The sequence below is a fragment of the Emydura macquarii genome, unplaced genomic scaffold (genome assembly GCF_026122565.2).
Source record: "Emydura macquarii macquarii isolate MOO-44397 ecotype Brisbane River unplaced genomic scaffold, CSIRO-AGI_Emac_v2 contig_3044, whole genome shotgun sequence".
NCBI classification, from domain to species: Eukaryota; Metazoa; Chordata; order Testudines; family Chelidae; genus Emydura; species Emydura macquarii.
In genome coordinates, this window is record NW_027133181.1 from 4785173 (window position 1) to 4799039 (window position 13867).

Consider the following 13867-nt stretch of genomic DNA (forward strand, 5'->3'; position numbering starts at 1 on the left):
TCTTTTAGAATATGAATGTCAAAAAATCACTCTCAGAAAGCCTTGTTATTTACATCTTGTATTGAGCTAGTAGCATAACTGATAGCCAACTACTGATCATAAGCATAAGTGTGTGCAGGAGTGTAACAGGGTACTGTGCAACAGAAAGCTGAGCCAGCCCTCTGTCACGTGAGCCCTAATTAAGGGAGAATTGGAGCTGGCTGAGTAAGCCTGCACTTAGTGAGCCAATAAGGGGCAACTGCTGGGCTCATTAGCCAAGGGCTATAAAAGGCTCACAGGAAGGCTGTGCAGGGGGAAAAAAGCCAGAAAGGGAGAAGTCACAGAGGAGAGAGGGCATCTGTGCCTGCTCAGGTTGGTGGCAGCTGAGACTGCAGGGCTCTTGAGGCCGGTAAGCTGGACTATTTGTGCAATGGAAAGTACTGTGTAAGCAGCTTGCACTAGGGGGATCACAAAGCTGAGGTCTCTGAATGGTTTGTGGGCACAGAGGACCTGAATAGAGGAGGGCCCTGTGCAAACCTACTACAAGGAGTTTTACAATTTTCTATAATGTTGTATATATTTTAATCTGTGTGTGTGTGTGTATGCACTCAGAGAGAATATCCAGTGCTGTGTAATGTTGAATATTCCTTTATTTCCCTTTTTTTAACAAAAGGGATTGCAGGTAGTGGCCTGACATCCCTATAGCCTTTAGTCCTATATCTAACCAAAGCCCACTACTTATGGATTGTACAGGTTGGGCATTGACAGCAGAAAGGCATTATTCTTGTGCTACCTTATCAGTGTTCTCCAGTCCTGAGCTGGAAAGAGTGGCAAAGTATGTTGTTTCGAGGCCCACTCAGTCCATGGCTTATTTGCTGAGACTGCCAACAAGGGTAGCAATTTCTCTGGGGTTTTTTGGTGCTGGTGAGCCCCCCTCTAGTGGGAACTAGACTGAGACCACCACTTTGGCCATTGAGCAAACTTCTATTCCAACAAAGTTAAGTCACTACTGACCTGGGCTGCATTTAACTTGACTGGAAACAAAAGACTCCTCGTGTTACAAGTCCCCAGTCCTGAGGCAGCCACTTTCCTGATATAAGTGTTATTGCTATAGGCCCAGGTCCACACAGGGACTTAGGTGCTACTGCCATCTGTGAAACCCCCTCTCAGCTGCCATAACTCTGTAGGCACCTAAACCCACTCAGCTCCTATATTTTCATTGTAAAAGTTCCCCTAGCTGGCTAAGTTTCTGCTTCCAGACATATGTCCTGCTGCCTCAAGCAAGTATCCAAACATGCCTAATCCCCAGCATGATCCTCGAATCAAGTGGAGACGTGTGTTCCTCTGCCTATGTTGATTTCAGGGCTCAACCTGGTGGGTGTGCACTGAGCATGCCCAGCTGCCCACAGAAGGTGGGCGAGGAAGAGGTGTTAGATTCTCTTATAATATTTAGCCGAGTAGTTAGGATACTCATCCAGTTCATTCCCTTCTCTTTACTAAGAGAAGAGATTTGAACAGAGATTCCCCACCACTCAGGTGAGTGCTCTTATGGGATACTTTGATAGGGGTCTCATTCAATCTCTCTTGTTGAAGCTGTTCTACTTTCATTAAGTAGTTAAATATTAATTGGACCAAAGAGAGTGGGAATGACTGTAGAAGGGATTCAGATGTTGGTCTCTCATCTGCTCTTGGTTGGTACAAATATATATTGCCCCTTACTCAGGGCTAGTGGTAAATCCACAACCTATCCATAAGCTTGCAGAACTGCTGATATGCATATTTACCCTGAATTTTCACTAAAACGAGTCCTTTTATGGTATTACTGCAGAAAATGAAAACACTATTGCTGCTTTCATTGTTAATTGCTGTATATTGTAAGCAATACTGGCTTAAGGAAAATTATCTTGCCTCGTTTCCTTGAGATTTGTTTTTAAATTAAATTAATTTGTCCATGAAACTGCCAGTAGTTTTAAATAAAGTTAGGACAATTTTACAAAATTGAATGAAGTTTTAGATCACCAACTCTTTGGGGGGTGGAAAAACAATTCTAGAGCTTTTCTGCTGCCTGAAACACGACTGACTCCTCTATTCTGGAGGAGGAGACTATCAATGCACACAAAACAGAAGCTGCTGCTTTGCCATGGAGTATGGTGGGGATGACTTTTAAAAAAAAAAAAAAAATTAAAAGGCTGATCGCAAAAGTGCAATAAACTGCCCATTAACTTCCTTAATTAGTAATCTCAGAGCCGCATATGGCTGTGAAGTTAATGAAGGCAGTGAAATATGTGCAATTTGAATGTAAGTTAATTACAGAGAGACACTGCAATTTCCCAAATATATTAATCTTAGGTAAGCTGATACAAAGAATATTTGTAAAACAAAAACCATGAAAAATGGGTTTAACATTAAAATTTGTACAAATATTTGTTTCATGAAGCTCCATTTCACCCTAAAAATTTGTGTGAATGATTTGTTTAAAGAAGAGTGTGTCTGTGCTTGTGTCTGTCTCAGTGGGGGTGGATTAAACATTTATTGTATAAAGGCAAGATCTGATTTTCAGGTTCTGAGGCACGTAATCAGAATGTAATTTAAGAATGCTGTCATATTTACAATTGCATAGATTAACAGCTTGCCAATAAAGACTGCATGTTACAGAAACAAATTATTGTTCTGTAAAATAGTGTACCTTGGACACGATGTAGTTTTACAAAAGTTGGTCATTACAAGTGTATTTCTTGCTATTGCTTTTTTCTGTTGCTGTATTTTTTCTTGTATATTTGCTGATTAAAAACAGTATTTTCTTTGCTTGCAAGCAATGATAATATTCACCTAGAATAGGTTGTAAACAGATAAAGGTCCATTTCTTCTCATGAAAATCAAAAGGAGAAATACACCTATAGAAAAACAAAATTTCCCCTATATTTGTGGATTTCAGAGTCTGTTTTTTTTCTGCTTAATCTCCTAGAATGTTCAATTGTAACAGTGAGTGGAGTATTAGAGGCAAGCGTAAGAACTAAAGCTGATCTAAAAACAGTGAAAATGGCAATTTAAAACAACTTTTTAACCTCAAATAACAATAGTATTATAATTATTAATTGTAATATTAACAAATGTATCTATAGCTGTCCCAAGAGCATCCAGGAATGGGGAACTGCACTGGGACTGTTATCTCTGTATGCTGGGGAATGGGATGGTGCAGCCAGTCTTCAGCCTCTCCCTCAGCATATATTCAGGGAGTACCTTCCGTGAGATTCAGAGGAGGGGAACGGATGATGCCACAGTTGATCCCTACTTCCATATGGGAGATCTGTTCACTGAGAATGTCTTGTATTTGTGGATCTTGGGCTGGGATAATTCAGGCCTAAATCCTAACATTTCTGTAGTTTACTGGGGGGGAGGGGGGAATTAGAGGGATAGCGAATGCAAAAAGAATTCCAAATAAAAGGTTAATAATCTTAGGGAGGCTGAAAACATGCTTTGGAAAAAAATATTTGATTTATATAAATATTATTCTAACCCTGAAAATGCAACTGGGTAGTTCATTAAACTACGTATTTTTAAAATTTCTCTTGTTAGGTATGCTATTGAGGCAGATTAATTCAAACATGGCCCCAGGCTTGGGAAAATTTGGAACTAATAACCATTAAAATGACAAGCAACTTGCCAGATAGAGTCAATGAAATCAAATCTTTTCCTAAACTGAAAATGTAGCGCAAAGATTAAAATAATGAGTTTCAGCTACTGCACAGATTGTTTGAGATCTGAGTGCACCCTGGAAGGAGGGCCCCCGTGTACATTGCAAAAATGCTGTTTCATCACACTGTTAGAATACTTTATGTTGCACAGAAATGAAAATAGAGGGGGCCATTCTGGATTATACAGCTAAAATGCCCTGATATGTTGACCATTTGAGATCAATAGTGAAATATCTGAGAAAGACATTGTTTTAATTATCATTTACTTGATTTTATGTGTTTAATATTTCATTTTTAAAACAGTTTTATAGTTCATTGAAATATATTTACCTTGGTGAAGTGACTTTATAAAGTGACCAAAAGGACTGACAGAATTGTCACATTCAAATCACTTGAAACATTAATTTTTTTTGCTTAGGGATTGTCTTTGTTGCATCTTTAAAATTAAACCAATAATATTAACATAGTGTTTGGGTTTTTTTGCTTATCCAACACTTGTCCTTTTCTATCTGTTTTCTTACCAGTGATAACCTTGGCAGTAAAACTGGATAAAATTTTTCATGTGGAAAGTTTTCTCACTGAAAAATATGAAACTTGTTGAAACTGAAAACTTTCCTGGGGAAAATAATTCATAACTAAAAAAAATTAGTTGTTCCCAGGGAAATTTTTATAAAAATTTTCATTTTGTTTGGAAATGTCCCTTTAAAATGAGAAAATTAATTTAAAATAAATTTGAAACTTCTGGTAGGAAAATCCAATGTTTTTTGACTGAATTTTGAATGGAAACATTTTTCATTCAAAATTTCTAATGGGGGAAAAAACTTCAGTTTTCCAACCAGCTTTACTTGGAAGCTCATTCTTAAGAAGGATCTGTAATAAAGTATATAGATTACATTTTCTGCCAATTTGCTAACAAAATAAATGTTTAAAGAACGATCGTACAAGTGGGACTAGTAAAAAGCAAAATAATGCAGCATGATAGTTTATACCTATAGTCACCTGTCACCCCGATTCAACTTCCAGATATTACTTTTATTACATTTAATGAGAAATGCTCATTTCTGGTCTATAAGGAAATTCAATTTTGTTTGATTTAATAAAAGGTGCACCATCTAATATATTACTGTTTGTTAATATGTGGTCCAAATTCTTGGTTTGTATGGGTATAAGTGGTCAGAATCTGGCATTATGAGTAAAATTAGCTCATGAACAAAAGACCCTTATAATATTTATGCTCCACGTAAGTCCCATTTAACTCAAAATTCAGTACATTCAATTTTTGTATTTGTTTAAAACTTTTAAAATAGCTATGAATCAGCTTGGATTGAGAAGGCTAAATGATATGTTCTGTGAAGTATGTTTTTTATTAATTTAATAAAAAAAATTAGACCAAATTTTTCAGTGTCTTTAGTACCTAAAGTTGAGTACCTAGGTCCATATTTTGTCACTCAAATAAGCAGTGAGATTTTGAGAAGTGCAGCTTTTACCTGGAACACAGCAGTGACTCGCACTTAACTCACTTTACACTAAGCCCTTCAAGGAGGGCTCAGGCCAGTAGTTTTGAAATTACACATACATTTTAAACATATTAGCCAAATTCTCTGCTGTGCCCAGCTCCTATTGATCATAATTAATACCAAGTTTAAGAGAACACATTTTTTATTTATAGGGTACCATAGCCAAAAACCTCCTTTCACATTAGAATTCATCTCCAGAGGCAAGGGTCTATTGGCTTTTAGGACTCTTAGAGAATTTTTGAAGCAGGTAACTTATTAGAATTAGTACTCTCAGAGTAGAAGTATTCTGTATGTTTTTTAATCTTGCTAGATTACCTTTGTTTAGCAATGATTTAACCTACTACAACTGCACAGATGACAGGAGGGTTTCTCCCATAGGTGTAAGCAATCCACCTCTCTGAGAGGCAGTCACTAAGTCAATGGAAGAATTCTTCTATTGACATATCGCTGTCTATACTGAGGATTGTGAGTTTAACTATGCTGCGCAGGGGGTGTGGATTTTTCACACCCCTGAGCGATGTGATTAAGCTAGTTTAATTTTCTAATGTAGACCAGGCCTAAAGTAGATAGTAAAGAATCCTGTTCTGTGGTCCTATGCAGGCAAAGTTCTTCAGTGGAACAATAGAGAGTCTCATAAAGTTCAATCAGAGCTTTTCCTGCATAGATTTGTGGGATTGGTGACTACTACCATATGTCCCTTACACTTTGATTATCTAAATGACTAAGAAAAAATTCATAAGACTCCAGTCCTACTCTTCTGCACCTTTCTTCTTATGTCACAATATTTGAACATCTCAAAATAACGATGGAAATACCTTTTATTCTTGAAGTTTCTTTGCCAACAAGTTTTTAAAATATGCTTTGCTTCATTTGTTTCTTCAAGAAATAAATTACTGAAATGAAGAATGGCACCATATCTACATTTGGCAGTACTTTGGGCTCTCAGAACTCAATAAGTCAGCAGCCAGAAATCATTTTTAAAACTACTCACCAAGCACAAGTGATGTTAGTTATTTAAAACACGTATTTACACGTTACAGAGAAGAGATTGGAATAGCAGATTTAGGCAGTAGCAATCAAATGTGCAGGCCATTTCCTTGGAATAAATGACTGCCTAGGTGAAGTTAGAGGCCCAAGACAGCCTCTGGCCTCTACTTCCAGTAATACCCCTGGTATGCCTCATGCCACATTCATTAATGCTATTATTTTCCTTTTGTTTGTTCAACATTTAAAAAGTACCTTTGTTTCTAGGAGTTTTTTGTATTGTTTATGATGCTGCTGTTTTTCTTTCTTAAATTTGTGCATGTGACATTAATGAATTAATGTGGGTATAACGTCACTGTTGGGAGCTCATGTGTTGGCTGTATTGAGCATTTCTAGGCAAGTAATATGTCCAATCTGTTTATAAATTATCCACAAACATGGTGTGTTTTTTTTCTTAAATTGTTTTGTCCTTAGTTGTCCAAATAAGTAGTAGAAACAAATTTTAACATCTCCTTTCTCAAAGTGAGGTAATACCTTTTATTGGACCAACTTCTGTTGGATAAAGAGACAAGCTTTTGAGCCTTCACAGAGCTCTTCTTCAGCTCTGGGAAAGGTACTCAGATTGTCACAGATAAATACAAGGTGGAATAGGTTGTTTAGCATAAGTAGCAGCCTGTTAACAGTGGCCTGTTTTTTTAATGTGGTGTTTGTTATTCAACTGGCTTTATCAGCAGGAAGAGACTTTTTTCTATGCAAATTATCCAAGAATATTTGCAATGGTTTGAATCTATTGTGTGAATAATCGAGTGTCTAAATTCTGAGGGAGCAATTTCATTGCAAATGTTCTCTCAAATATTTCTTATGTTAGTATTTCTGGCACTTCTGCTTTACATGAAAGTTCTGGCTAATAAAACTTGCTCACCCAAGGGAGCAAATAAAAGGGTCCTAGATAACAGTGAAACAAATTGGAAGGTTTATTCACAAAAAATATTTCAACAAATTTTTCCATTTCTATCTGGTTCATTAGCCAATCAAATCCTGAAGTTTGTTTTCCGGTGTCTGATGATCTATTCCATATTCATTCAGTGCTAAACAGTTTCTTGGCCAAAATGAGTTCAAAGAAATGTTGTGTAACTCTCTTTTTTTTATATTATTTAGTAGTGATAGCAAGTAAGAACAACATTTTCAAATATGGGTGCCTAAAGTTATGTTTTGAACTCCTAAATAGCTAGATTTAGACTCCTAAGTAAAAGGTAGATTTTCAGAGTTTCTGATGTCTGACTGATCCAGGTAACCTGTACCTCTGAAAATCAGGAATTTAAATACTACTGATGTAGGACTCCAGCTTTAGGCAACCAGGCTAGTACATTTTGGTCAATGTATATAAATATCAGGTGTTTGTTATAGAAAGGAAACATTAAAGAACAAGTTTGGCTTGTTAAAGAGAAGGCCTCAGTGGCAAAGTTTTCAAACATGCCAAAGTGACTTGGAAGCTTAAGTTCTATTGAAAGTCAGTGTGACTTGGGATCCGACGTACCTAACTTATGAAAATGGGACTTAGGGAAATTTTGAAAATGTATTCTAGGCATGATGTCTTGGGTTTAGTTGTGGCCCAAACTAAGTAGTTGTGTTTTAGTTTTACTAAAACAAAATCATCCCTGAAATATAGTATTTTATATTTTCCAAAGAGTAAATTGGATGAAATTAGTATGTTCTGTAGAATTGCAAGGCATGTGGCAAGACTTTAATTGTTTTAACATAATTATATGTAGTAACTTTTGACTCAATGTGATTTCAGTAGAACTGATAAGTCAATGGAAATGTGTGAGCATCTCCTACTGATATCATACGATGGTCTGTGCAAATGTAAAGTGCATAGTGTATGGATCAATAGACATGAACTTCAAATCCCATATTTACCACAGTGTGAAAAATGTAGGGGAAGAAATCTAATGAACAATATCAGAAAACTGAAAAATGTGCAGATAACATCTGAGAATCAGATGATAAATGTTCTTGACAAGTTCAGTAAGACTTGCGAAGGTTAGTATAAAGCATTATGCCTGACTTGAACAGACAAGCAAGAAACCTTGCACTCTGTCTTGTAAAACGAATAACATAATAAATTACAGAATAGAAAATGAATGGTTAATGACTGAGAAAATTTGACTGACAAACACACAGAGCGTGAATAAAAGAAAAATGAATGGAAGAGGCACTGTATTTCCCTACATAAAAGAACAAGGAAAGAGCCACTGTCTCCTTTTCTCCATGCTCCCATCACTCCTGGTCTTAAGAAGCTGATTTGGGACATACAAGGGCTTGTGTCAGTGGGTTTTTTTTTTCATTTCAGCTGAGCTTCCCGAGGAGATGGTGGCCAATTTACACATGGGCCTCTACAAATATACCCACAACATATATGGGTTAATCTATTAGAATGCAGAAAAAGTTATGGTTGAGATCCTGACTCCTTTGCAGTCAATTGCAAAACTCCTGTTGGCTTCAGTGAATCCAGGATTTCACTCCATGACTACATATTAAAGAGGTATTGTGCATCCATAATAGGAAGTTGTATGCACAAATGTCCATAGGCATGTGTATCTACTCACAAAGAAGCACGCAGATTTTCCATTCACAGAAAAATAGATCTACACATGTTTGGGAACAGTTTTAAAGGTGCATTTGAAAAATTAGCCTACACAATTTAGGTTTAGTTAATATTCTTTCCATTAACTATAAAGAACATAAAGTTTAATCAGTCTCACTCTGTTGATGGTTAAACATTAAGTTTTATTAACAGATATGGACATTTTAACAAGGTTCACAATTTTACAGAAACCAAAGAAAGTAAGTTTCAACATGTGTACAATTTTTAGGCCTATAGCCATAAAAGAATTAAAAGTTAGAAAAAAGTATTCAAAGTAAGCAACAAGTTTCAGCAAAGTACTTCGTGATCTGATTCTCCTTGTGACAGTCAGACTTTCAGGCCCACAAGCTTTTTGTTTGATCTCCTTCTATAAGTGAAAACATCTATCTAGTTCATGAAATCAGTACACTGCTATGAGATTAATAAAATAGGTAGGAAAAAAATGGCCATTTAATAAAACTGAAGAAGAAAATTCTAAGTCGAGCCAGGTGAGTTTATTTTAAATATAATATCATGAAACTGACTGCAGAACTGTGGAGAACAAAATGCAACCACAGACCCTACATTCTGTTGAGTTAACTTTAAATTAAAGCATATTTGTGTAGAAAATTATCAGAAACCAAGGTTGACATTCCGGCCCAATTGAAGTCAATGGGAGTTTTGCCACTGACTTCATTAGGACCACAATTTCACCCCAAATGTTAAACACTTTGGACATTCAAATCTAAGGAGCTCCGTAGTGCTCCCACTGGAGTCAGCAAGGAAGGTTCTGCACTAACTGTAACTATGCTCAAGGCAGGCATCTTCCCTGCATATTAGTTGTATTGTATTGTGTATTCAACAAGCCGGGGTCTCATTGTACAAACATCAAGTAAATGACAGTCACTGCCCCCAAAGAAATGATGAGACAACAGGTGGGTGAGACAAATAAACAGGAAGAGGGAACAGAGGATTAAGTAGCAGTGCTAATGGGATATTGGGGTACAGATGAGTTGTGTGTACAAGTCATACATTTAATAAGACAACCAGTAGCAGGAATTACATCTCTGTACTTATGTGGCAAGTTTCTATTTGTATTGCAACAGATGTGGATTTAATGGAGGTTTTCCCCACACGAAGGACAGCCTGGGAGAAGCAGACAATTGAGGTTGGCATAGCTGACACAACAAAGCTGGGAGCCAATCGTGTAATAAGAGGACATGATGGATAAATGGGTGGGTTTAGATTTTGCGTGACATTAAAGGTGAGGACAAGAAGTTTGATATGGTGGAAGGTGGGGAGCCACTGAAGGGACCTGAATGGGGTGGGGTAACCCCACTTTCTGACTCATCACTCTGATCTTAGCAGCAGCATTTTGAATGGACTTGAAGGGGGCAAGGTGGACAGTAGTTGAAGTGAGAGAGGTAGAAAGTGAGGTAGTCGATGCATATTTTGGCAGTGTAGACAGAGAGGGAAGGCTGGATCTTGGCAATGTTGCTCAGAAAGGAATGGCAAGAGGTGGATGTGAGCTAGGAGCAAGGTAAGTAGAGAAGGCTAAGTCAAATAGGAAGCTGATTGTGTGTCTGAGTGACAGGAAGAGTGGAGATGAAGTAGGAAGTTTGGGAAGAGACAGTTCAGGAGCTAAGTTTTGGCCATGTTAGGTTTCACTTGAAATTAGTATGTGGCAGTTCTATTGGCCCCATCATAGCAATTTCCTTTCCTCTTCCATCTTTTGGAGTCCAAAAGATGCAGCAGGCTCCCAGCAAGAGGTTCAGCTGAGGATGCAGGTGACTTTAGCCTCACACTTGCTTTCCTTGTTCCAGCTGGTTTAAAGACACTCATGATTTTCTTCTTTATTTATTAGTGCTATAGTTTTGACAGGAGGTAAGCCATTCTATTTCTCACTCAGCCTTCAATACATCACTGATTTTTGTGATCTGTACAGTATTAGAAGTAAAATGAGCAAACATGCAAATCCCAACATCTAAAAAAAGTAAAAGTGCTTTTACTTTTACAACCCAGCCTCAACAGCGCAAAACTGTACCGTAAATCTAATCATGGGAACTAAAAAAAAAAAAAGGGGGGGCGGGGAGAAGGGGCCGAAAAATCACATCTTGGAAACTTAGATCAAATATTTGAATTTAGGGGTGAACCACTGTGCCACATGGCTCTGTGTCTCAACAATTCTCCTCCAATACAACGTCCTGTTTTCTGCTTGCAGGGAAGAACAGGTAGTCTCTAATGCTTCTGCCATCTTTAATGAATGGACCGTTCTCCTGTCCAGTGATGACTGTGGTAATCTGGCAGTGAACAATAACTTGTCATTCCTGTATGTATTTGTCTGGAATTCAACTAGAAAGTCTGTCTTTGTTGCTGAGAATTTATCCTAGGTCTTTTGATGAATTGCAGCCATTTTGTAAAAAGCCCCTCCCTTCAGTTTAAAATCATTTAAAATCAACAATCCGGCCCAAACTACATAACTTAAGTATATGGCATTTCAGTTATGATTCTGACAAGACTGACCAATCTGGCATACAGAGTTGCATTAGACTACACATCTATTTACAGAACACTTTGAGAACTGATTTCAGGACTTTGAGCACCTGAATACATAACTTCAATATGTTACCTCATCTATAATCTTGTATAGGCTTAGCTACTTTGTGAAATTGGTAAATTTCAGTCACATGCCACCAGAGAATTAGTACTGATTGGTTTCCACCATAAAGCTGATGGGCATAGCTTACAGGGCCGTATCTGAAACTTAGGAGTTGGCATGACTCTGCAGGAGTCAATGAAACTCCACAGACTTACACCACCTGAGTATCTGTCTCATTATAAACAGGCTTCTTACAGAACTGAAAAAACTACCATTACAATTTCAATAGGTCATACTTTTGAGATGACTGACTGAGGGGATGTAAAGATGCATTTCAAAGAACATCTTTTTGTAGAACACTTAGAGAAACATGACTTCAATTACAGTGATTTCAAAAAGCAGGCTGAGTTCATATATTTGCACCATAATTTGCCTCAAATTATACATTGAAATGTATTATTGCCAATACAGAAAGAGGCAAGGATATGTCTGGATTCATAGATCTAAAAGAATCATCAGATTTTAATTGTGAATTGCGATAACTTGAAGATATCGCCCGTGCATATTTGCTTCCTTGAGCATTTTCTTGAGATGTTGTTTTTGTTGATAATGAAACAGACCGATATTGTGTCAGTCTCTGTAACACTGCCATAGATGATTCCTTGTTCTACTATAAATATTGATTTATATAATTTATTTAGGAGTGATTGATCAATGAAAGGGGAATATTATTTTATGCAAAACATCCTTGGGTGATACTGTATCACTACCAAATGTTCAGGTTAACATTTGCAATTGATTTTTTGAGCAGCTTATAAACAGTCTGTTCCACGGGTGATTTGTTGACTCTCTACACTGCATCTAATGGTTGCGTGTTCTCTCTCTCTCTCATATATATATTTGCAAAGCATGGTTGTGACTCGAGGACACAAAATATTAACAGAAAGATACATTTCTCTTACTTACATCAAGATGTTAAAACTTTAAAATTTAATGTTAAGGTTTTTAAAGCAGGTTAGAAAATCTTCAGCTAGTAATAAAATACCAAGATGACAAAATAATTGCTGTCTTAATCTCAAGATGTAATTAAATCATAAACTGTAGAGAAAACAAAATATTCTTGAAAGCAAATTAATACTGAAATCAGGCATTTGAAAAATTTCACTTTGAAGGAATTTTTTTAATTAGGTGCTCAAAATATTAAGTAAGATCTAGATTTCTCCTCAACATGCTATGCCCCTGCTTCAGTTCAGGCAGGACTGTAATTATCATGTGCTTTCTATTGAAAGAAAGTTTTAGAGAAATCTGTTAATTATTGTTAAATATTTAATAATACTTAAAGTCACTGGTGTAGAAAGATTACACATAGGGAATAATGAATCCAAAGATGAAGCCCATGACTATTTCATAATCTACAGGCAGATTCAGCAGAGGAATAAAACAGATAGCAGCAATGCTGTAGCTGAATTTTGCCAAGATTTAAAGGGATATATGCCATCGTTGTTAGGTCCCAAATCACACCAATATCAGTGTAAAGATTATATTTGTCTGAATTGTTTAAAATCTGTTTTGTATATAAATAGCACCATACTATCTAAAAGAGACTAGGGGAAAAAATCTTAAATTCTATTTACTATATACATTTGACCATAGTTTTTGAGTATCTTCCCCAAACTGACAATACACAAAGTGCATAAACCACTTAAGAGTCTAACTCCTAGTTGCTTCTCCCTTCTGGGATAAGAGCATTCTCCTGCTACTTACTAATGTATTTAATCCTGTAGTTCAATTGATAGCAGTTGATGTAATGTTGAAGGTTCTGGGGTCAAACCCTGATGATGCTGGGCATAGTTACAGTTGCACATAGTTTCTTTAATTTTTTAAAAACCCGAATCCTAGGAAATGTGACATTGTAAAAATCAAACATTCAAAAATTAGGAAACACAAGATTTAATGTTGTCCAGTGCAACCTTAATTCAGCCTCTTTGGTGTGCATTATGCTTTTATTACACGATCACATACTGTTTTTTCCATAGGACTTGTGCTTCATTCATTGCATAGAAAGAATGCACAAGTGGATGGAATTAAGATTGTATGATCAACTCTAAATCTGGCACTGCCTCAATTTTGAGTGTTAATTATTTATAGGTTATTTATTATAGTTATACATGACAGGCAAATAAGAGTTAGTTCTTGTCCCTCGCTATCTAAAAGCACAATCCTTCCAATCCTAGTGTGAGTAGTCCTTGCTCCCTCAAATAATTCCTTTGACCTCCAAGAGATTACTTGGGCAGGTAAGCATTACCTGAATTGTACTTCATAGTAAACATGGCACAAGAATTAAAAACACAGAAAGAAGGATGAGAGAATAAGTTCCTTGTGGGTAAGTAGTGAATAATTATGACCTACAGTGCCCATCCAGGTGTTTAAATTAGTACTCTGGTATGCAACTAGTGGTGAATTAGGC

At 36.7% G+C, this 13867-nt stretch overlaps 1 long non-coding RNA gene across 1 annotated transcript in view; it reads left to right on the top strand.

Annotated features, from left to right (window-relative positions):
• The first annotated feature begins 309 nt into the window (after window positions 1-309).
• LOC137141336 (uncharacterized) overlaps window positions 310-13867 on the top strand; it is a 71675-nt gene continuing 58117 nt past the window's right edge. Inside the window, exon 1 of the long non-coding RNA XR_010916586.1 lies at window positions 310-388. This is a non-coding gene — a long non-coding RNA (uncharacterized lncRNA). The remainder of the gene's footprint in view (window positions 389-13867) is intronic.